Source organism: Malaclemys terrapin, chromosome 11 (genome assembly GCF_027887155.1).
Source record: "Malaclemys terrapin pileata isolate rMalTer1 chromosome 11, rMalTer1.hap1, whole genome shotgun sequence".
Classification (NCBI taxonomy): Eukaryota; Metazoa; Chordata; order Testudines; family Emydidae; genus Malaclemys; species Malaclemys terrapin.
The window spans coordinates 69,347,832-69,373,099 of NC_071515.1; the positions used below are offsets into that span (position 1 = coordinate 69,347,832).

At 41.7% G+C, this 25,268-nt stretch overlaps 1 protein-coding gene across 1 annotated transcript in view; it reads left to right on the top strand.

The window, feature by feature from the left end:
• Positions 1-25,268, top strand: part of ADCY5 (adenylate cyclase 5) — a 307,979-nt gene that overhangs the window by 176,978 nt on the left and 105,733 nt on the right. The gene's annotated exons all lie outside the window — the stretch shown is intronic.

Below are 25,268 nucleotides of genomic sequence, written 5' to 3' on the forward strand. Positions count from 1 at the left end.
TTAAAATGACTTGAATATTCATCACTAGCCTTAAACAACAAGCTTTGTAATCAGTGAGAACCAACTCCTAGCAGCTACTCCGTTAACAGACAGCACACCCGTGTTCCACAGCTCCCTGGTCTGGCCCTTTAGAGAAGGTCCCACAAGAAACAGGCACTGAATCTATGGCAAGCAGTGCACAATCAAACACAATGTTTGTGCTGCTGAGAGGAAGCCCGGTCTTGCAAGTTTCTAAGCACCCTCACTCCCATTGATTTAAGGAAAGCTGGGATTTTTGTGAGCACTGGGAGATACAGCGGCAGCCTGGCTAGCAAGAGAGGACCGCTTGGCATCGATTCATGTGTCTGGGAGAACAGAGAGGGGATGAGAATAAATATTAATTTATCTTGCCATTTTTAAAGGAGCAAAATCTGATGCCCACGGGATGTTGATGAATAAATTAAATTATCTCTGCTGCAGTTATAAACCTGTGTGGGGTTTCATTGAGCCAGACTCTGAAGTGGTTTGGTAGCTTTCCTCCAGCCCTGGCGCTAGATAAACTACGGAACCTTCCCTCTCATCAATGCCCCACAGGGTGGATTATATATGTTACTCAAATGCGACTGTTTTTCCCAATAACTTGTGTGACATGCTTTACTACCCTGATTTGTGTTTGGGATCCAATGCAACTTATAACCTGATACTTGGTAACCAACAAATAAAATTAAAATAGGTTTACTGTGTCTCTAATTTATGTACTGTCCTTCTGTGATTAGTAATTTATTACTATTTGTGTTACCATGGCACCTGGGAGCCCCTAGCCATTGCGCTAGGATCTGTATTAATACTAATAGTCCCTGCTCCAAAGACCTTGCAGTCCCATTCTTTGATTCGAGACAGTAAAACACATTTAACATATTCAGACTTCTCAAAGCAGTTGAAAGCAATGACAAGCTGATGTGTCTGTAGCTGTAAAAAAGTATAACAGGTGACTAGAAAATGGCAACAAATGGAACATTCATGTGAAAAGCCCAAGGAAATCAGTGGGAGACTTTCCATTGAATTTAATGGTCTTAGATCAGGCCTCTGTTTTTGATTGTAACTTGGACATATCAAACGGTCTGGTAACTGATATCCATGCATGGGTAGGATGTAGGACAAATGTTTAATCAGTTATGAAAGGCTACAACCTTTAATGATGTAAAAGTAAATTATACAGCTTTGAAATGAATGCAGATTTTTATGGTAACTGGTTTAGTGATTTTAAATCAGAAGAAGTATATTACATCAACACAGTACTCGTAACAACATGAGCTACTGCATTCTTTATGTATATCATTTTTTCCTATTCAATTTGTTTGGGAAGAGTTTGTAACTTCAGTGTGATTGGATGGTGGTCACAATTTCTCTAGAAGAAAAATGACTTCTTGTCAGTACCTAAAAGTTGGCTTGATATTTGAATAGCATGTGACTAGTTGTACTAGAGCAGCGGTTCTCAAACTTTTGTATTGGTGACCCCTTTCACACAGCAAGCCTCTGAGTGTGACCCCCCTCTTATAAATTAAAAACACTTTTTAATATACTTAACACCATTATAAATGCTGGAGGCAAAGCGGGGTTTGGGGTGGAGGCTGACAGCTCACGATCCTCCCTGTAATAACCTCGCGACCCCCTGAGGACTCCCGACCTCCAGTTTGAGAAAGCCCTGTACTAGAGGAAGCAATACAAGACAGCCACATATCATCATATTGGGTAGTATCAAACCAGCTTTATGTGATGTTGCAATTCCTGGATTTGGAATAGAGGACATGCAAATAAAATCATATTTATGAAGATTTGATTGTCTTTTTAGGACAATAATTAATCTGAAATTTTGTTGTTTATTATAGAAACCTTCCTAAAATAACTGGGAGCAAGCTTAACTGTTCTTTCCTCTTTATTTCATTGAAACCATATTACATAAAACTGGGCTGAGATAAAATATCTAGGGGTAAAGTGTATCTTCAGTATGGACTCTTCTTTAACAAACAATCAAAAATAAATTCTACCAGAGTTAAAGGATAAAATAGAATACTGAGTTCCGTTAATAATTTATAGGGTCACAATGAGCAAATAAAGGTAGTCATTACACTTGAAATTATATAATGCTAATAGTTCTCTCTTCAGCTCTAAAAACTGATTAGAATTTTTCAGATAAGTCATACTTAATATGATGACTTCGTCAGCTGAGGAGGTGTAATAGCTTATTTCAAATGAGATGAGACAATAACAGATTCAAAGGAGATATTTGCTAGTCCTTGAGTAAGAGGTACTATAACAGATATGCACCGCCTTAACATCCAACCAGGAATTGGATCCAAGGCAGAGGTTGCCCTCAATCCATGTATCATGTCTTTGATATGAAATGATGAAACCTTATTAGAGTTTCTTGAGAGTCTCTAGGCAACAAGTTAACAAAGCTAGAAACAGAGGATAGCTGACTTAATATACAGTTTGCTCTTAGTGATTTGAAACTTGTACAAGAAGTAATTACAAGATGTTATTGCAGCTGCTATTAGAGAGGTTTAGAAGATTGTTCCATATTTTCCTGATTGTTTTCTTCCCTCTTTGGTCTATGTATTATGAAGAAGGGTCTCAAGGCAATTTTTCCCCCATGCAAAATGAGCACCCCTCAGTTCAGATAGAGCATTGTGGTATTTGTGTAATATATAAAAAGCAACAGAGCACCTTTAAGACTAACAGATGTATTGGAGCATAAGCTTTCGTGGGTGAATACCCGCTTCGTCAGACACATGTAATGGAAATTTCCAGAGGCAGGTATAAATATGCAGGCAAGAATCAGTCTGGAGATAATGAGGTTAGTTCAATCAGGGAGGGTGAGGTCCTCTTCTAGCAGTTGAGTGTGAACACCAAGGGAGGAGAAACTGCTTCTGTAGTTGGATAGCCATTCACAGTCTTTGTTTAATCCTGATCTGATGGTGTCAAATTTGCAAATGAACTGAAGCTCAGCAGTTTCTCTTTGGAGTCTGGTCCTGAAGTTTTTTTGCTGTAAGATGGCTACCTTTACATCTGCTATTGTGTGGCCAGGGAGGTTGAAGTGTTCTCCTACAGGTCTTTGTATCTTGCCATTCATATTGAAGTCTAGAAATAGACAAATATAGACAAGTTGATAAATATTCAAATATCCTAACAGCATGTATGATCCTTTAAATAGATATACATATGTAAAAATATAACATGGCACATTCCAAAGATAACCTTCACTTTGCCTCTCTCGTTGAGTCCACAGAGTAAATTCCTGAAAGGTGCTGAGTTGAAGGCACTCGGGACCTTGTAGGATCAAACATCTTAGAGGGTAAACTCTTCCGGTCATGGACCTTGCCTCCTCCATGTTCAATAGAATATTAAGGATCTTTTCCAAAGCCCATTGAAATCAATGGAAAGACCATCAGTCACTTCAGTGGGCTTTGACTCTAGCCTACACACAATCAGTATTTAAAAGATAGTAACTAGAAAAAGTAAAGGTACAAAATAAGTAAAGGTACAAAATAAATCGGTTTTCAAAATGGAGAGAGGTAAATAGCGGTGTCCCCCAGGGGTCTGTACTGGGCGCAGTCCTATTCAACATATTCATAAATGATCTGGAAAGGGTAAATAGTGAGGTGGCAAAATTTGCAGATGATCCAAAACAACTCAAGATAGTTAAGTCCCAGACAGACTGCAAAGAGCTACAAAGGGATCTCACAAAACTGGACGACTGGGTAACAAAATGGCAGATGAAATTCAGTGTTGATAAATGCAAGGTAATGCACCTTGGAAAACATAATCCCACCTATACATATACAATGATGGGGTCTAAATTAGCTGTTACCACTCAAGAAAGAGATCTTGGAGTCATTGTGAATAGTTCTCTGAAAACATCCACTCAATGTGCAGAGGCAGTCAAAAAAGCAAACACGTTGGGAATCATTAAGGGAGGGATAGATAATAAGACAGAATATATCACATTGCCTCTATATAAATCCATGGTACGTCCACATCTTGAATACTGCATGCAGATGTGGTTGCCCCATCTCAAAAAAGATATATTGGAATTGGAAAAGCTTCAGAAAAGTGCGATAAAAATGATTAGGGAGATGGAACAGCTTCCGTATGAGGAGAGATTAATAAGACTGGGATATTTCAGTTTGGAAAAGAGACGACTAGGGGGATATGATAGAGGTCTATAAAATCATGACTGGTGTGGAGAAAGTAAATAAGGAAGTGTTATTTACTCCTTCTCATAACACACGAACTAGGGGTCACCAAATGAAATGAATAGGCAGAAGGTTTAAAACAAACAGAAAAGTATTTCTTCACACAATGCACAGTCAGTCCATAGAACTCTTTGCCAGAGGATGTTGTGAAGGCCAAGACTATAACAGGGTTCAAAAAAGAACTATATAAGCTCATGGAAGATAAGCTCATGGACCCAGCAATGGCTATTAGCCAGGATGGACAGGATGGTGTCCCTAGCTTCTGTTTGCCAGAAGCTGGGAATGGGCGACAGGAAATGGATCACTTGATGATTACCTGTTCTGTTCATTCCCTCTGAGGCACTTGGATTGGCCACTGTCGGAAGACAGGATACTGGTCTGGATGGACCTTTGGTCTGATCCACTATGGCCATTCTTATATTCTTAAGTATCAAGTGCCCAAATCAAATCCCTTAAGAATTTTGGAGTACATTCTGCCACATTTACTCTTGTTAATCAGTATGAATAAAGGTGAAGGAGTCTATGTGTTAGGCCATGTCTAGACAGGAAAAATGTTTTATTTTAAACACATGCTAGCTAGCATGTTTTAACTAACACTTCTTTAAACACTAGATCATATTGGGCTTCATGCCTCTTAAAAACATGTTAGCTGGTTGTGGTTGAAGCGAGAAGGGGGCCTAGAGATTTCCTCAACTAACTAACACTTTAAAAAAAAAGAGAGAGAGAGTGTGTTAAAAGCACATACTTAAGTGCTTTGCTGAATTGATGACAGTTGAAGTCAATGGGACTTAAGTATACATTTGAAGTTAAGTGTGTATTCAAGTATTTTGCTGAATTGGGGCCTAAAACGTGCTATGTAATTCCTTTTCAAACACAGTCTATTTTCGTAGCCTAGACATGGCCTTATTGAAAGCAAAGGGGAAATGACTTTAGAATTAGTACATCTCCTCTACCTGTACTTCAGAGAAATGAAAAAATAAATAAGAGTATGGGAAAAGGAGATGTGATTTGGAACAAATGACTCCTTTCACTTTAGGAGTCAGGCATGAAGTCCATTGCCTTAAGTGGGCTCATTGCCTTAAGTGGGCTCAGTAAAACCTTCTGTAATGGGAATTATTCTTTACTGTGGGACCTTTTTAAAGCCTATATGTTTACCTAGAAACTTGTTGATGGGCGCAGTGTACAAATCAAATGAATAAAGGAATGTAACTGAAAATTAGTAGGCATGCTTTTTCCTTTAATCTGTGCAACAGTCAAGGAAAGCTTTTTGTTTGAGGTTGGAAAAATCCAACCAATCTTGTTTGTTTTTCAGTGTTATAAAAAGTAAAAAGATCTAAGTTCTGTATTAGATAAAGGTCATTGTGTCAAGGCAATTCAGAAACATGTTAAATCCGTGCAGGGGTTTGTGCCTGCCCATTGAATGTGGCTTCCTGTTGCTGATTAATGAACAGAAACATTTCCTTTGTAGTTAGTAGATGTGGGGAAAGTTTGTTTATTTATTTATTTATTGTTTTCACTTGAATTTTGTAAATCAGTCTCCTAACAAAACTCTTCTAGTGATCTCACACATTAGCTAAAATAGGTTGATCCTGTTGTCTACTCTGTTTTGGTTTACATTTGCATTTATTGATTCAAAGATGATTTTAGGATTATTCCTGTAATATCCAGTCTCTGAGAACAGTCATTCTACTAATGCTTCATAGATAGGGAAGGCAAAGTGATCTGATAATCATTGTGGAAGTAATGAGACTGCAGTCATAGGTTTGATCTCAGCAGATTCAGATCAGCCTTTTGCCCTTCTGAAGTATTGAGCTCCGTGAAGTCGGTGTGTTGAGGTCTCTTGGATGAAGCTCTTACTAGCATCCAGGTCCTGTCTGCTCCATGTGCACCTTGTAAAGAACCTGAAGACAAAAAGGCTTTTACCTGGTATCCTTACCCAGAAATTCTCCTAATCCCTCACAATTTTGCAGCACATTTTGTGCCAGTTGTCTGTCTGGCTGCTGCCTTATGCATTTTTGGTATGTACTTGAAGCATATAATTTTTTTAATTAATATTTACAAGATAGAGTGAACAGAATTAAAAGAGAACTACAGGTGCAATAGTATGTTACCATACCTAGAAATCCTGCAAGCAACTTTAGGGTTTCAGAAATATAAAAAATATATACAAGTTGTTTATGAATTTTAACTAAGGATGGGCTCAGGATGCAAAATTTGACTTATGATCACCTAAAGTTTTGAGGCTATTTGGAAGCCAAGCTTTTGTTTCATCCTGTTACAGAGAGAGAGGAGCCGTTTGCTGAATTCAGATCCAGAGAGAGTCTTCAAATTCTCTAAAGATGACTGGATCTGGGATTTTGTTGAGGACCCATCTTTAATTTTACTTAGTAGAAAAATTGTCTAACAGAAAATGCTCTCTTGTAAACTGTTGTGGGAAGTTACTCTATCTTTGATCTATTTTGCAATGATGCTTAACATGGAAACCTATCTCATCCCTTTCTACGTGTTATTGACTGTTGATGTTTTTAGTTATTTGTAGTCATGTTTCTTCTGCTAATCTTAATATCTCCCCCACTCCACCCCAGATGGGTGTGGTTTTTTCACAAAAATATTCCGTTTGTCCACCTTTCCAGAAACTAGCCTTTCATATAATCATACCATGACCCTGTAAGTGAAAGGAATACAACTTTCACAAGTGGACCATTTTTGTCCTTCCAAATGTCTGAGAATAATTTTCCTAGAATGAAGCGATTAGACTAATTTTCTCATGATATTTTAGATAATTTCCCTATGCATGTATAACGTCGACAGACCCCCGGTTGTTGGTGAGCAGGATGGAACTGGGGACCTCTGGAGCTTAGTGCATGAGCTGCTACAGCATGAGCTAAAAGCCAACTGGCTGTCAGCTAAGTCTGTAGAGCAGACTCATTTTATCTCTCTTTAAGACAGTGGTCTCAGTGCCACTAAATGGGACAGAACACCACACCCAGGAGGTGTGTGGGTTACACATGCATTGATTTAAAAGTGTGTACAAGAGAAACCTTCTTTAGCTGTTAGCTAGGGCCTAGAAACACAGCTGAGCAATGCAGATTCAACGCATTACAGTGTAGTGGTACTCACATTATCCTGTTTAATACAATATGTAAATAAAATATATTTCTTAAGGCATACATAGGTGTGCAATATATATGATTTTCATGAAGAAGTAAAGTGGTTCCTCTAATCTGAGTGGATAAAAGAAAGTCTTTCAGAACCTTATTCAGGACTTCCTGGGAATGAGTTCATAGTCTTCTGTTCATTGTTATGGAAAGTAAAGTTTAGAGATTAATTTATCCACAATGAAAATATGATTTCCTGTCACTTTTGGCAGCAAGTTACTTTTCCAGACTTTCCTCTGCTAAAGTGTATTAGGAGTGATGGTGGTAGTCAAGATGAAAAGATATTTTGGGTTAATATATTCTACTGCAGTGTAAGTGAGCAGGTTTTATGAGCTTTTATAGAGAGACTAACATTCTTCCTCCCTGAGTTATTGTATGAGAATTATCTTTGACAAATACAAAACCTTATAGAATGACTTGACCTTTCCCACGTCTGTGTGTTAAATATAAAGCCATTGTCAAATATAATCAGGAAAGGAGTTCCCAAGACCATACCAGTCACTTTTGTGTGTGTAAACAACAAGGTGAATTGTGCAATTAAATCAGTTTGTTTTATCTTGAATGAGATTGTAGCTGACCCAAACGCACTAACATATGCATGGATTATGATGTTGAGCTGATGCTTTCCAAGTGGAAATTTAAACTTGTAGTGTTGCCTTTGCTATTTATAGTAACCCATTGCCATGATAATGGCTTAATGATATCTAGGTTTAGCCAAATATAGTAATCTCAGTACTATAAACAGAGTTCAGATGGCCTCTGTAAAAGAATAAAGGTTGGTAGTGTCACTTAAATTCTTCTGATGAACTGTTTCACAACATTTATTTTAGAGATGGTATCCAGGCATAGTGAAAGTGACAATTTCCTCTTTATATAATTCTTATGAATTGTATACTGAACAAGATTAACCTGATGTTGTAAATTGTTTAAAATAGCTTGACAACTTGGATTATACTGTTGGCAGAAATAAAGCAATGGATTCCACTCTCTGTAGGCACTGTAAATGAGAAACATGTTTAACTACCTTTCCAATTCAATTATGTTCTAGCATCAAAACTTTAAAAAAAACCACCTTAATTATCATTAAACATGTTTTCAATTAGAGCAAATCAGTATAGTTCAACTGAGAATCAGGGTTCTTGGCTTCTAATAGCAGTTCTGCCGCTGACTTACCCTTTTTATGACTCCTCTGTAAAATGGATATAATAATCACTTTCTTCACAGGTAAAGTGTGGTGCTTAACTAATTGTTTGTAAAGTTCTTTGAGATCCTAAAATGTAAGGCACTACATAATCGCAAATTATTACTTTTGGGTAATAATCTTCAACTAAAATTGCTACAGATCTCAGATTTTCTTTTAGTCTCAAAGTACAATTAAAATTTTCTAGGTATCTATTTTTTCCCCCTCAAGCCTAAACACTTCTTTTAAAGGAGATATCAGTCCAAACACTATGTGTCACAACTTGGTTTTAATTGCAGCTAGTGGAAAGGTTCCCATAGAATAACTTTAAATGGGTACATTGATGTTAATGCAATAGTCTGTCAACTCTGCTTGCTAATTAATGGTGTTTTCTTGGTGGCATATGTAGGTTTAGCTCTTGATTTTCTGGGATGCTAAATTACAACACCCTTCTTTTGAAACGGAATGAGTTTATAATGTGGCATATTCTATTAAGTCCGGTTCAAATTGGTGCATTCCATCTACAGATAGGTTTGTCATCCGGCTGTTGTTAGTCAATAGCTCATCTGGATTTTTATTTCCGTATTTTCTTCTTGAGGCAGTTGAAGCTAAGTAGAAGTGGGTTTAATTTTACCATCTTCCATAAATATAAATACTGTAGAGTGAATGTGTAATAGTCATGCTCTGGATATTTTCGGTGATTCCAAAAATAACCCGTTGTCTCAGCCAGTGTTAACGTAGCTACTATTTCCATGGAAAGCATCGTCACTGGGGTAAGTGTTTAAATATCTGCTGCCCAATCCCTCCTCTTCCTTCCATCTCCCAACTCTGTCAGCTTGTGTAAAGATGATGGTTTATAGTTGAAAACACGGGAGTCTTACGTCAGTCAGGAGCTGGCCAGCAGCAGGTACTCTCCATATCAGTCACAGACCAGTGCACAACTTTGGTTTCCTTTCTGGTTTTCTCCATACCAGGTGAGATGGCAGAGTGCTGGAAGGATAACAAGGGCACTAGTATTCTGCAGCCTTTCTTTTAAGGGATTCTCATCTAGTCAATGTAGGTTTTTATACTGTGCTCATCCTTGTAGTATCTGAGCGCCTTCCAGTAGGGCATTAAGCAACAGGACTATATATTTATTATGTTGTTTGCATCTGCCCAGAGGGAGAAGCATGGGATTGCTGTGTTCTTGTTGTGAGAGATCATTTTGCCTTCTCAAAGTCAGTGCCAATACATCGTGGCTCTTCAGGGCAGACTTCTTGGGTTCTTTGTGGTGGCACACCTATGTGGGGGGCCTATGCTGAACTGGAAGGCTACCTTGTGAATAGGCCAGGGAAGGGCTGCATACTCAGGTCTATGTGGATCCAGTGACAGTACACAACTATTGCAGAGGGGCTGTGCCTGCTGTTGCAGTCCATAGACTTGGAACGGCAGCGGTGAGAGAGATGCATAGCAGCCCCACACAATCGTCCTGGAGTGAGGGTGGTGGATTTCACCTCCTGAACTGCTCTGCACTTCACCTGCAGAGAGTTCATGCCTGAATACCCCAGCTTTATCCAGGTGAGGTGAATTTCATCTTAAATAATTTTCCATAAACCCTGAGAATCTTTCAGATAGCAGTAACTCTTTTGCAACTACCAACCCAAGTTGGATTTGAACCGATTATTGAAAAACTCTAGCTTTCGCCTAACTGCCTGAGTCATCCTGTCCACTTATGATTTCTCTTTGAGGCATGTGATGGAGCAAACAAGAGTCTTCTGGGAAAAGATGTTAAATCTAAAATCTGCCTGTGAGAGGAGCATCTGTATTTACAGGAGTCATAGTAGCTGATATAAAATTGGCTTAAAAGTTCTGCAATAAGATGGGATACATAGTATCAAAGAAGACACTTCAGAGTAGTATTTAGTCCCAAATCACTCCGTCCCTATGATACACATTTTATAGACATGGCATTATTGAAAGCCTCAGATAATCTTTAAACGTAAGGACAACACAATTTTATAGCAGTTCATCGAATTCTCCTCTACGTACCTGCTCTAATGGGGTTTACAAACCCCACACTGAGCATAGACAGACGGGTGAGGAGCATCTTCCTTGCTTATTGTAGTCAGACTGATCACACCCCATGCAGCGTCCAGAACTGCCTGTCATGGACACATGCACCTACAGCTGTAACGACTAAGAAAACAAGCCCAGCTATACAGAGGGGCCCGGGAGAACAGCGAGGGAAAGGGAGGCAGGACGCCCTAGGACAGCAGAGGGCCAACAGCCCCATGCCAGATTGCCTCTGAGAAACTGACAGGGGAACAAAAGGAGATGGCAAGCCTGGGAATTTAAGGGTTCATTGACTTGATTGAAGTTAAGAGGTTATAGACTGGTATAATTGTAGATGAATTGAAGGGGACCAGTTAGGAGAAAGCTGGGACCCCTAGAGAGACTGCACCAAGAGCAGTTGACACTCGTATACAGACATAGCTGCTCAGCTTAATATAATAATAAAAGACCAAACACATGGTAACTTGCTTACAGTTTTCATCTGAGAGGCTCCAGAGGTGTGTGTGTGTGTTAGAGCTGTATCTTGTGCTGTGATCTCAACTACTGCTGGCAACTCCTACGGTCTTCAAAGGGGACAAAGGACTCGTCTATACTCTAAAGAACAAAATAGCTAAATAATCATCTGTAAGGCACCCTGTTGGAGTGCATTACTTAAACATTTGTGTAGTAATGAAGACAACAACCAAAAAGTACAGAGTACCAGGCGACTGCAGATCTGCAGCCCCCCCAGCAGTCTATCCAGAAATAGGATGTACTTGTGATGTATAATTCACACCCTGCTATTCCAGATTTACACAGGGGTCTGTGAAGTCCCCAGGATGATGGATAGGAGAGTGCTAGATGTTTTAATGATGAACTACTGTGGATAGAGAATTAGAGAGAATAATGAAAAGATTCTCATAGAAGTCTACAGAGGAGTGTTTTAGCTCACCAAGGTTATTTAGAGTCAATTTCTTCTTCAGACTTATGAATAAATTCATTTGCAAAATAATGCAGGTCTCATTTTCTGATCACCCTAAAGATAGATCCATGCAAATCTCAAAGGATGTTAATTAAACCAACCAGGGAGATTCCCTTTCTGCCTCCCCTTATTCTCCTTGGCATAATGCCAGAATAAGGATTGAATGAGGTACGTAAAATGTGTCCCAATATATTTAAACTCTACTGCTAGGGACTAAAACTGAGTTCTCCAGTAGCCAAAGTTATACCTCAAAAGACCCACTGAAAGTTAACCAAAGACAGTACTATTTAGTTTATCAAAATGCAGAGCAGATGGTTTAAGAGGAGTAATGAATTTATATCATGCTTTGGATGTATTTTTATTATTTTTTTAATTATTATTTTTATTAAATATTCTTCATACCCCTTTTTCCACCACTCCTTACATTACAATGAATAAATATTTGACATGGAAGTTTTTCATCCCACAGTACATTGAACTTCATAAATTCATTTTGTTGAAGAAACAAAACACAATAAATAACCTGCCTGTGCCTTAATTTTTAACCCTTCATCAATTTTTGTTGTGAAAGTTTGTGTCTTATTCTTCCTGGCTGTATGTTCAGTTTAGAAGAGACTGCAAAAAGGTGACTGAGCGAAGGCAAAGAGTGGACAAAAAAATAGGGTGGATTAGGGAGACGAGGTTGAGCAATGAGGAAAAGCACTTTAACAGAGAGACTGTGAATAAAGGAGCATAGAGGGGAAGAAAGAGATTATCATTTCTAGGGTATCTGTCTGTGCCATTCTGTCTTTTGGAGTCATTCTTCTACCACTGTTCTATAGCATATTATTTTCTATTTGTGCATTTGCCTTTTAATTAAATCAGCATTTGAAAATTACATAGATTTAAATGACAGGAATAAGACTTTAATGAAATAAAGCTTGTTCTGAGAACCCAATGGGGTAGGTGCCTGTGTTTTGCTTTAAGAACCCTTCGAAGAGGGACTGTGTTAGCTCTCATTGGTCTGTTCTGGAAAAAGAGGGACGGGATGTTTCTTAAGATCCCTTTTTGATCCTTCAGGGTTGTTCCAATTCTTAGCCTCGGCTGATAAAGTATGTATGTAATTGGCAATTCAGAAAAACTCTCTAAAGCTTTCAGAAAGCACTATATAACTCCATCAGTAATGGCCACAAATGACCTCCTTTACGCTTTTGAACTAAGGGCCTGAACCAAGCCCCACACTAAGTTAGGACTTGAACCCTGGTTTCTTAAGGTTTCATTAAGGTCAGTTGCAGTGGCTCAGCACCTCTCAGGATTATGCCATTGGAGATAAAAGGCTTGTGCCCTAACTAGTTATGCAGCATGCTCAGTCACATAAACTTAATCAGTATCACTTTGTCCGTAAAAATTCTGTCTTAGCCTCTGCTTGTTGATGAGTGCTCCAACCTAAAAGGCCAGTGGTTCGGAGAGTTGGATGACCAAGGCTTTATTTCATTCCCAGACCCATTGCTAATGCTCATTTGGTTCCTTTGATTTAGTAGCAATCATCTGTTGATCCACCCTGACAGCTCACTTGTTTTGTTTTTTTAACTTTGACAACAGAGTTCTCTGTCAAGTTTGGTAATATGTTGGCACTGTGTAATGCTCATTATATGGAATGTGTTGCTAATTAGATGTTACTACTAGGACAACCCCAGTGATATTCCGACAATAACTTAATTTGTTATCTCCAAAGTCTGCCAGACCCATGAGTGCTGAGTGCAGAGGTACATTGGAGAGACCCTTTGTAAAATATCTTTGGGAGCGTGAGTAAGACGAGAGATGGTATGTCAAAAAGCTGAAGAGGGTGTGTTGTAGTGGGATGGGGGTAGGGAAGAGAGGGAAAACAGCAAAACACTACATGGAAAGTGAGGAGCAGATACATTGATCATTAGCCTGGATTGGGGAATAGCGAAAAGGTGAGGAGCCATGTCAGGATCTTTTAAAAGTTAATTATTAGGTGGCAAAGCAGGACTGATTAGCAGTTTCCACATATATATTCTCCTTTCTACAGTGACTGATGATGCCCAAGAGTGCATTAATTGGGATCAATTTGTGAAGTGAAGAAAATGGAGCTTTGGGTTCTGCAGTAAGCAATTTGATAACTTGTAGCTATAGATCAAATTGAACTCAGCAGAAACCAAATAGTCATCCATAAAAATATAATTATTCTGCTGCTTTGATTTGGGATTCTGTTCAGAGCTACTGTAAATCCCAATCTCTTAGGTTTGGAGACTTTTTTTTTGGGGGGGGGGGGTAGAGAAGCACAGAGGCCTTTTGAGTGTATAGTTTTTTCTTTTTCTTGAGGAGAACCCTTACTTATATAAAATAATAACCGGCAAATACTGCCTCAGCATGATGAGTCTTGGTTTACAAATGCCATGAACTTGTGTTTGTTTTATGCAGTGGAAATGCTGGGTGTGTGGTCTATTTTTTTAAGCTACAGTACTGTATGTCAGCTTGCTAATGCAACTAAATCAAATGTAGGTTTTACAATGAAAAATATTTGTGAATTTCTTGCAGGCACGCAAGGTCTGGAACTGCAGTTGTGTGGTCTCCAAAAATTTTTTTTGTCAGTTTGTGTTTATTGGAGGGATGTATTTGCAGGTATGGTAGAATGAGAACGAACGGCTTGTCCACACGGAGTCGTAATGCATGACAAGCCAGAGTGAAAAGCTACAGCTCTGTAGCCTGCTGTGCACAATGTTGCCATGTGGACTTTGCCACCACACACTAAAAGTTCTGAATTGCACTTTTTGCATACGCAAAGCACACTACGGAACTTTTAGTGCGTGGTGGCAGGGTCTCCATGGCCAGTTATTGTGTGGCAGGCTAGAGCATCACATTCATCAGCTCCAGCTCAGCTATCTCCGCTCACATTACTCAGGAGGGAGTCCACCGTCACTAAAGAAACTGCAGCTGGAGCAGAAAGTATATGTCTGCCTGCTGACAAATATAAATTGGAGTACATCACTCCAGTGCTCAGATGACTGAGCTACCTACTCATTGAATATTACATCATCTTCCCCTCCATGAACACAGCTTCCCGAAGTGGCTGCGGTCCTCAAAGATGATGAAAAACTCAACAGATAGTGTAAGGGGAGTAGAAGTGATAGTGGGAGACTGATTTTATCAGCATTGACCCATGACTGTGGAACTTGCTTTCAGAAGTGAGGATGGTTATGAATCTGACCATCTTCAGAACGAAATATAAGAGTCATCCCTTAGAAATGGCATTCCCATTTGCTCACATTCATGTCCCATTCCAGTGCACACATGCCTCATCCCTCCCCAACCCTTGACTACACTATTTAAAAAGTGAAATTTGTAGTCACTTATCCTACCTACCTCTGGTCTGATGTGTTAAGCTACTCATGTGAATATGTTAGAATATAATTGTTGCCAGGTGCTCAGATACTGCAGTGATGACATTCTACTTGTAGCCTACAGAGCTAGTGTAATGCGCATTTGCTACTAATTTTCATCGCAAAATATTTCTCATTAAATAAATGCCTCACATGCTTTATATATTATGCTTGGCATCTTTCTTGTGCTGTAGTCACATCAAATTAGAACCATTGGAATCTCTCGATCTTTTATTTGGGTAGTCCTCAAAATGTTATTTAGTTAGTGCTCGGAAACTGGAATGACAAAAAGCTGTGGAAGTACAAAAAGATCTTATTTCTTGAGTAATGTATTTAAAATGCCACCTTTAGATGATAAACCTGGAGGCTGTGATGAGTGAGGTAAAATGCTTAACTCTAGAGTCTATTGTAATTAAAAACTCTGGGATTCATGTGGCTATAGCCTTACTTTTAGTCTTTGGTCTCCATATGATCAGTTGGAAAAGATACGATTCAGTGCTACTAAATCCCTGACTAGCACTTTCATTAGTGTTTATTAGATCACTGTGCTTGGCTTAAATATATAAATAAAATTGATGCTATTATGTGGTTTATTTAATTCTTCCTTTGTGTTCCTTCACATGCTTTTGGATTATCCTCCCTAAAGACCTAGGAAAACAATTTCTACTAATAGTAAGCCCTGGTAGAGCTTCTAGTAGAAACCTAAAGAGCATTTGACATTGGTTATTCATGGATCATATCTCATAGCTTTGTAGTTTTCCAATTAACCTGTGTCAAATACTGCATTTATATTATTACAGATAATTGAACAAAAAATCCTATGTCATTTTGTTAGGATACTGTCATTTAGAGAGCAGGAAAATATTTCTTTGCATGAGTCTTAGCATTTTACACTTTCAAAACACCATGCTAATATTAACCCCCATGAGAGGTAGGTAAGAATTATCTCCATTTTGTGGATGGGGAAAGGGAGAGACAGAGGATGTGATGGTGATTTGTCTAATGTTAATTAGTGACTCAGTAGGAGAAGCGGATTAGAACTCAGGAGAGACGGATTAGAACTCAGAAGTTCCTGCTCCCCGTCACATGTTCTAACCACTAGACCTTGCTGCCTCTGATAAGTACATTGCAAAGTAATTATGTTTTAGTAACAAGGGAGAGATGTTCTCACACTTTGAACTGAGGATTAGCTCTTTTTTACAGTTATCACCCTTGTCTGCATTGGGAATGAGCTCCAATTTCAGCCCCTGGTGTGGCTACGTATATTGCAGACAAGGAAAGCCCTGATTTGAATCAATGGAAGTTACCTTCGCTTGAAACCGAGGTAAGCTGCATCAGGGCAAACTGCAGTTTTTCTAGTCTGTCTATAGTGGAACCTTGTTACCAGCGCAGCTATGCTGATGGCTGAAACCAGGGTTAATTCCCTATGCAAAAAAGCCCATAAAAACACAGAACATAAAAGTGTGTGTGTCTTCCTTAAGGCTATACAAGGCCCAAACTGTCTTAGCTGGCAGCTCTACATACCTGCCAGTTATAATTTGGCAAGAGTCCTGCACCAGGCAGCACCAATGTGTTAAAGACGTTCCTTATCTATAGTATCAAATGTATCCTTTCTTATTACACCTTCTGGTGTTGGTTAGAGTGATCCCTGTCTCCTCCTCTCCAAATGAATCACCAGTCAAATATGTTTATGGGATGTTATCATGAGGTCCAGAAAATACAGTGTGACTAGATAAATGGGATATGGTAACATTCCTGAGCCTCACTTGATTAACTGCAGTTCATGTTAACTAACAGGGAAGGGCTCTGAGCGGGGTATATGTGGCTCAGGAATATCTTGAACACTGTTCATTTTGGCTGGTACCATATGTTCCATTTTAAAGGTCTTGTTGGCTGCCTTAAGCAGCATTTTTTCTGTGGTGTATGGGCTGGGAAAATTCTTCTACAGTGAATGGCTTCCAGATTGGGCTGCAGTTGCAGTTTGTTGTGTTGTAGCTGTGACACTATAAATAAAGTTATTAGCATCAGTATGTAAATGGGTTTCTATTTTTGTTCACTGCATTGTTTGTAAAAACTAGGGCAGTTATTCAATAGGAATCATCTGCTGTTTAGGACTGAGCACACCCACAATTGAGGCTGTGTGGGCTTTTATTTTTCCACTCGCTTTAAGAAATTAGCTGCTCTGAAAGTTACTTCATTGTGCCGGATAAGAAACGGACTAGCTGTGCTAAGCATTCTTGGGCTTCTAGAGTGTCATGGTACTTCAGAACAGAGAATCACTTCTTGATAGAGAAAACTGCAGTGCAAACATCAAATACCACAGCTGCTGTTTGGCTTAGCATGTGTTTTTCGAGTTTCATTTCGTGCAGAGAGTATACTGGTGTATTTCAGAACAGTGTTACACTGTTGGTTTTTTTCTTCATTCTTCCCAATAGATATTTGTTGGGGTTCTTAAAAACACATTTTGGATTGACAGCCTCGGGTCTTGTTTACATTAAAAAGTTGTACCACTTTAACTATACTGGTATAGTTACAGTGATACCAATGTTCCCTCTAATTTTTTACATCCATGTGCAGAATGAATTTTGTTATGTGCACCAATATGGAGGTGATGAGGGATGGGGGTGGGGCCCAAGGGTTCAGAGTGTGGGAGGGAGCTTAGGGCTAGGGCAGAGGGTTGGGCTTGTGAGGGCTCTGGCTGGGGGTGCAGGCTCTGGGGTGGGGCCAGGGATCAGAGGTTTGGGGTGCAGGCTGCCCAGGGGCTTCAGCGGTGCGAGAGGACTCACCCCAGCCCTCTCTCACTGCAGCAGCCCGGGGCTGTGGGAAAGCACCTCTCCCTGGCCACGACAGCTCCGGAGCTGAGTCCGGGGGAGAGGCACCTTTCTCCGGTGATGGCAGCTCTGGGGCTGGGGCTGGGTCTGGGGGTGAGGCGCCTCTCCCCGCCTCAACCCTGCATGCCCCAACTTGCTCCCTGCCAACCCCCTACCTCTCTCCTCTCCTGGCCCCTGTGGCTGCGCGCCTGCGTGGCCTTTGATAGCCTGCCGCACAGCCACAAAGCTTAAAGGGAGCTTAGAGAGATACACCCCGTAGAGTGGAGTCAGTTATGTTATATTTATTGCTCTATACCAGCATAGCGATTCCCGTTCAGGACGTGGAGTAAGCCACACCATTATGTTCCACTTTTATACTGGTATAACTGCATCCACCCTAGGGATTGTACCAGGATAACTATATTGATTTAAAAAAAGTTACATTCCAACAATCAGAGGTGTACAACCACACAACTTCCCAGTGTGGACCAGTGACACAAGTCCTATATCCTCCAGAATAGGTGCAGCACCAAAAGCAATTGTGCAAAAGTCTCTCCACTGCTCTGCGAATGTACGCTAACCCTGACTTCAAGGATCACCTCTAGGGAGCGGGACAGAATCCCTGTGTGTTTATCCTTTGCCTCTCTGAGACGGACAGAAATTTTAATACTAGTTACGATGGTGGGTTTGTGAGGTGGACGCCTGTCCACAGAGACCAACAAACTGAATTTCACACAGCATAAGCAGCAGCCATCAGATGTTTGACATGCAGCCACTAGCAAACTTTGTCTCAATTTCTGTTCCTCTGCCCAGTATACACTGAGGGCTTGTCTACACTTGCAGCGGTGCTGGTGCAGTGGTGTAGCTGCGCCACTGTAGTGCTTAGTGAAGATGCTGCCTATGGCAATGGGAGAGAGCTTCTCCTCTCAGCGCAGGTACTCTACCTCCCCGAGAGGGGGTAGCTGTGTTAACGGGAGAAGCTCTCCTATCGACATAGTGCTGTCCAGACCAGGAGTTTGGTCAGTTGTATCTCTGGTAAAAGATTACAGTGATGTGGCTGTAGCAGCACCCCTTAGTGCAGTGGTTCTGAACCAGGGGTCTGGGGCTCCCTGGGGGGCCGCAAGCAGGTTTCAGGGGGTCCACCAAGCTGGGCCAACGTTAGACTCTGTGGGGCCCAGGGCAAAAAGCCAAAGCCCCACCACATGGGGCTGAAGCCCAAGGCCCTGAGCCCCGCCACCAAGAGCTGAAGCCTGAGCAACTTAGGTTTGTGGGGGCCCCTGTGGCATAGGCCCCCAGGCAGTTGCCCTGCTTGCTACCCCCTACCGGCCCTGGCTTTTATATGCAGAAAACCAGTTGTGGCACAGGTGGGCCATGGAGTTTTTGTAGCATGTTGGAGGGGCATCAGGAAAAAAAAGGTTGACAACCCCTGCCCTAGTGGACCTTCTGGGAGCCCAGATTTAGCCACTGTTTTCCTGGGGTAGCGAAAGAAGTCTCAGTCTTCAGTGCCCACTGAGGTGGACTCTGGACCACCAGCTAATTGTCCCTTCAGTCTTATTCCACTTCTGGGTGGGGTTCCAGAAAGTTCTATAACCAAAACACTCAAAGGTAACTCAATACTGGGCTGTCCCCCAGTCTTCTGGGGGAGGGGCATCCCTGCCCTTTCCTTTGGGCTTGGTTCCCCAACAAGTCTCTGATTCAAGCATTGCTTGATCCTTGATGTCTGGCTGGTCCTCCCCAGTGGCTGCTTCGGCTAGCAGGCCTGTCTCTACAACGTCACAAGCGAAGCTGCCTTCAGGCAGAGAGTCAGACCTCTGTACTCCTTCCTGGCCAGTAAGTACTCAACTGAGTCAGGCTCTCTCCTTTTGTTCCTCCTCCAGGCTCGGCACTGGCTGCAGGTATAGCAGGGTGGGGCTAGCTGGGCCCAAACGCTCTCCAGAATCCCTTCTCTGCTGGTATGGGGCCTCTCTGCCCCATCTGAGAGTTATACATAGAATAGTGTTTAAAACCTTCATGTCTGTTGCTTTAGAATTGAACTTGTCACCCTTTCAGATGCCAAGCATTTTTTCAGCGTTGGTGCTTAATCGCCAAACCAAGATTGCTGTTGTGATCTACTGTGAGAGCAGAAATAACCTAGATACTACAGTAATTGGTGCTTTATATGCAAATAGTCCTGAACCAATAACTCTGTCCTCTTATTTCTCTGGTCCGAGACATCGTGTAGTTTTTCCAAGCACTGTCTTGTTTCAGGTTTCTTTCTCTGCTCTGGGAAAGATTTGACCAAACTTCAGGGTACTCTTTAGAGAACGCATTATCAAATTGCAAACTAATAACTATATTAAAAAATGATGTTTGGTATATTAAAGTCTCTCAAGACTCTCCAGAGTAAGCATCTGGCCTATTCTTTATGTTTTATTGCATGAATTCATCGAGTGCGCTGCTTTGAAATTCCTTGCTATAGCACTGTCCATCAAGGAATTTCAAAGCAGCGCACTCGATGAATTCATGCAATAAAACATAAAGAATAGGCCAGATGCTTACTCTGGAGAGTCTTGAGAGACTTTAATATACCAAACATCATTTTGATATGTGCTATAGCAAGAGCAAAGTTCTTGCCGCTGCGGCTCCTGTTGTTTATTTGCAGATCTGTTTGTCCAGCAGTAGCAGAGTGGCATTGCTTCTCCTAAAATTAAATTAGAAATCCTATGTACGTTTCAATAGAATAAGAAACAACTGATGTGAAAATTGGGAGAATAAAATAGGAAAGTTAAAGGTGTTTGCACGTGTGATGGCAGTTCTCATCTCTGTTCCCTAGCCTTAGCCCTTTGCTCTGCTCCACAGTTCAGAAGTGTAACAGGTGTTCCTCTTCTCAACGTTTCCCTCAGTGCACTCCTCGCTGATCCACAACTACCTTGCGGTGCTACAGGAGCGTCACTGCTTTCCTGTCATCCCCCTGTGCTCTACTCCACTCCCCAAACCGTATCTGCCTGGCCCGTGTTGCTGAAGCTCCCTGGGGCTTTTTCCATCTTGACCTCTGCTGTCTATTCGGTTACCTGAATCATTTGCAGATGAAGTTAAGTTCTGTAGCTGGCAGAACTAAAGCAGCTATTTCCTCATCAGTTGGCACAATCAAATCTTTTCTCTCACTAGATTTAAATTTTCCCCATGAAAAGTTTGGATGCTATCTCAGTTCTCTTGGAAAAACTCAGCCGAAGTTTCATGGTGGTGTAAGTTACACAGGTCAGAAAATGCACGGTAATTCGTAAAGTAGTGTAGTGTGGTGTAGCTTGATCTGATATTTAGTAGATATGCAAAATAAGAATAACTGGCATGTTGAGGAGACAGGAGGATGTAGCCAGATGAGGAGGGATAATCCAGTGGTTAGAATACTCGCCCTCGCCTCGGGACATCCACGTTCAGTTCCCTGCTCCATCAGAGACTTCCTTTGTGACCTTGGTGTCGGGTCCCAGTTGGCTCCCCATGACCACTCACTAGACTGCTGTGCCTATGTGTGTTTTAAGCCTCTGGACCCCCAACAGAGTATAGCTACTACCCCAGTCTTGGGGTCCCTAGTACCCCTTTGAGGCACAGTCCCTTTGTCGAGAACCTCCTCCCGAGAGTTGAAATATGTTGTCCAGCTGTCTAGAACTCTGGTCTAAATGCTGGCCCTTCTGACTTCTCCCCATCTTAAAGACTCTCTCCCCCAAAGTACCACCTAAGGTGTGAACCTTCTGGGTTACAGTTCAGCTCTCTCAGGATCTACATGGTGGTTGTGAAATATATAACACACACTAACCCTTTGCCCAGGATTCTAAGGAAATGACTCTTTTCCTTGCCAGATGAAGCGTAAGAGAGTGCACATCATTTAGAAAACAATAAACATCCTAAAAGCAATGCCCTCTACTAACCCACTCTTCCCTTGGGTGTTCTCGAGGGACCACCTGTGTCCAAGTAGGTGCAGACACCTCTACCTCACCAGGCTCCTCCTACACGCTGAGTTGTTCTCTCTCCTCTTGAGCTGGTGAAAAATGGACTACTGAGCAGCTCAACTCCTGCCCTTTTTAATAACCTCACACCCTTTGTCAACTGATATCACTCAAGGAGGCTGAGAAGGATCACAGTTCCCTGTCAGGTGACTTCATTCCCAAGACGACCTCTCCCCTGAGTTCAGACCTGAAAAGCCAATTTGCCCTGGACAGCAGCCAACTTTGTCATTTAGATGGATGATTGTCAAAGTTTAAGGAGACTCCGTTGTAAGGCCTCTGCTGCTCTGTCTTGAAATTTCAGTTAACAGTAGCAGCAACACCACAGAAATGACAACTAGCCCCTCATTCAAAACGGGGTTTGCAGCTTGGTAAAAATACACACACAGGGATTCATAATCTCACACAGAACTCAGAAATCGTGCAGACAGATTCCCCACATTTTCACCATTGGCCACGTCACTTTGGGTATGTCTACGCTGCAGTCGGAGGTGTACCTGCAGCGTGTGTAGCCAGGGGCGGCTCCAGGCACCAACGCAGCAAGCGCGTGCCTGGGGCGGCAAGCTGCGGGGGGCGGCCTACTGGTCGCTGTGAGGGTGGCAGTCAGGCTGCCTTCGGAGGCATGCCTGCGGGAGGTCCGACGGTGCCGCAGTTTCAGCAGCAATTCGGCGGCAGAGACGCCGAAGGCACGGCACCGGCGGACCTCCCGCAGGCATGCCGCCAAATCTGCATGACCAGCAGACCGCCTGCAGGCGTGCCGCCGAAAGCCGCCTGACTGCTGTGCTTGGGGCGGCTAAAAACATAGAGCCGCCCCTGTGTGTAGCGCACCCGAGCTAGCTTTGATCTGGTTCCAATAGCAATAGCAGTGAATTCACAGCACCACAGGCTGTACACGCTCGCTCGGGACCCAGAATATGTACTCAGACGGTCAGCCCAAGATGCCACAGCTTCACTGCTATTGTTGTTCGAGCTACTTAGCTCAGGGGTGTCTACACTACTGATTGCAGTGTAGCCCTACCCTTGGTCTCTCTGTGCCTCAGTGCCCCGGGTATAAAATAGGGCAAAATAGTACTTACCTACCTCAAAAGGATGATGATAAAGATTATGAGGTGTTCAGATGCTGTGGTAATTTAGGTGTGTGTTGGGGGTAGGGGAGGCCAATAAGTGCCTTAGGCTGGGTCTACACTACCCGCCTGAATCGGCGGGTAGAAATCGACCTCTCGGGGATCGATTTATCGCATCCCGTTGGGACGTGACAATCGATCCCCGAATCGACGCTCTTACTCCACCAGCGGAGGTGGGAGTAAGCGCCGTCGACAGGAAGCCACAGAGGTCGATTTTGCCGCCGTCCCTACAGCGGGGTAAGTCGGCTGCGATACATCGAATTCAGCTACGCTATTCGCGTAGCTGAATTTGCGTATCTTAAATTGACCCCCCCCCTGTAGTGTAGATGTAGCCTTAGATAGCAGGAAAAGCAGCTCACAGGAAGAGGTACAATTAAAGCAGGCCTCCTCCCCATCGTACTGTACACTTGTCCTGTTTGTTGTTTTTCCAGCTGCACACCCGCTTGGTATATGCTATATGTTTGTTCACCCATTCAGTGCCAAATTGTTGCAAATTATAATACTTAGTAATCTTAGTTATTGCATAGTGCCTTTTATCTGAGGATCTCAGCACACTTGGGAAAAAGCTAGGTAAGCATTATTACGCATTTTTTTACAGGCGAGGAAACTGAGGCACAGACCGTTTAGGCAATAGGCCCGTGGTCAAACAGTGAGGCAGAAGGGAATAGAAGCCAGATTTGCCGGCTGCCATTGCCCCTGCCCTACCGAGTAGAAATGGAAGTGGTATGAAGACATTTTCTGGTACTGCTGTGTACTATCTGAACAGCGCAGGATAGAATACACAGTATAAGAGCATTTAACTTCACTTTAGTACTTCCATAAGTAACTAACTTAATTTATGTAAAGCATTCACTCGTTGAATTCCAAGTGTCAGATAATTAGGGAGGGAGGAATGATGTGTGGAATACGTTTCATATTGCAGGATGGATTTTACCCAAAAGTATTATTCATCCAGTGACTTATTCAAAGCTATTTTTATGCCTGCCAATTTGCATCCAGAATTTTTTTATGTTTAGTTTGGTAGTTCAGAAGTCTTTAACAGTTACAGAATTACAAAGGGAAGTATGGATATATATGAGTTTTAAATATTATATTGATTAAACAAGGTATGATACTAGATGCTGGGTTTGTAACTTTTAGTAACCGTGGGGGGTGAAGTCCTGACACCAATAAGGTCAGTGGGAATTTGCCTTTGACTTCAGTAGAGACAAGATTTCACCCCAGATTCTTGCCAACCACTGAAGGATACCAGTGAAGATTTCAGCATTCAAAGAAAGCTGTTTTACTCCCACAGTGGATCCTCCTCTTTATTTCTTCTTCTAAAGTCTTTAAGCCCACTTCTTCTCCCACTGAAATCCACACAAGTCTTACTAGTGATGTCATTGGGAGCAGGATGGTCCCTTAACAGGTGAGCTATACCCCTTTCAGTATGGCCTCTTTTTCTTTTAGAATCATTAATGAAAGAAGCCACCTTAGCTTCCAGCTCTTCTCCCTTAATGCAGCACAAATGTTCCCCAGAAGAGTGGTTCTTAGCAAACATGGTAGGTAGAAGATTCATTTGTTAGACTGATGTTAGCATATTCACACTATAGATGTGAAATGACAGTGCTTTCGCTGCTGCTCTATATCTGTGGTCACTTTTACACTGTGTTGTAGTTTCTGATTTCTTCAGGCTTGAGTTGTGATGATCTATTGGCTTATGGTTAGTCAGCTCCATTTCAGTGCCCAGGCCATTTTGATTTTGTGACTAGCTACACTGCACTATTCCCCATTGCCTACAGTATGGTCCACTGTCAGTTGTGTGGAGCTCAATATGTAGTAGCATGTACAGAGATCATTACAATCCCTCACAACCTATGATCAGATCCATGATGGACACATTTCCGCAGCTGACCACACCCAGCCTACCTGAGATTCCTGCCCTCAGGCTGTGGTCAAATGCCTTTTCCACTTTATTTATTACTATTAATTATTTGTATTACCAGTGGTCTGTTTCCTGCTCTAGGAAGCCAAGAAGTGGATCTGAAGTACAACTTTTCAAACCTCAAGGACTGTTAGGGATATCAATTTCTGTTGAGGTTGATCAGCTTGGAAGTTGGATGAGGACATGAATGGCAAATCAGTGAGGACATGATAGCTGGGGGGTGCAGAACCCCTAGAAGATTGTAGCTTGTGCAGTCCTGTACGCGGAATAGGTGTAAGACTGCCTACAGAATTCCTTTTCTTCTGTTTTGACGGTTAGTTTAGTTTAATGCTATGTCTTCAAAAACTGAGGCTATCTGAGTCCAGTGACATCTTCATTACCTATCCTAGCTAACATTTCTTACCATCTAACTGCGCTCTTCACTGCTATATCTAAGCATCTAATATTGTTGCTTTATTATT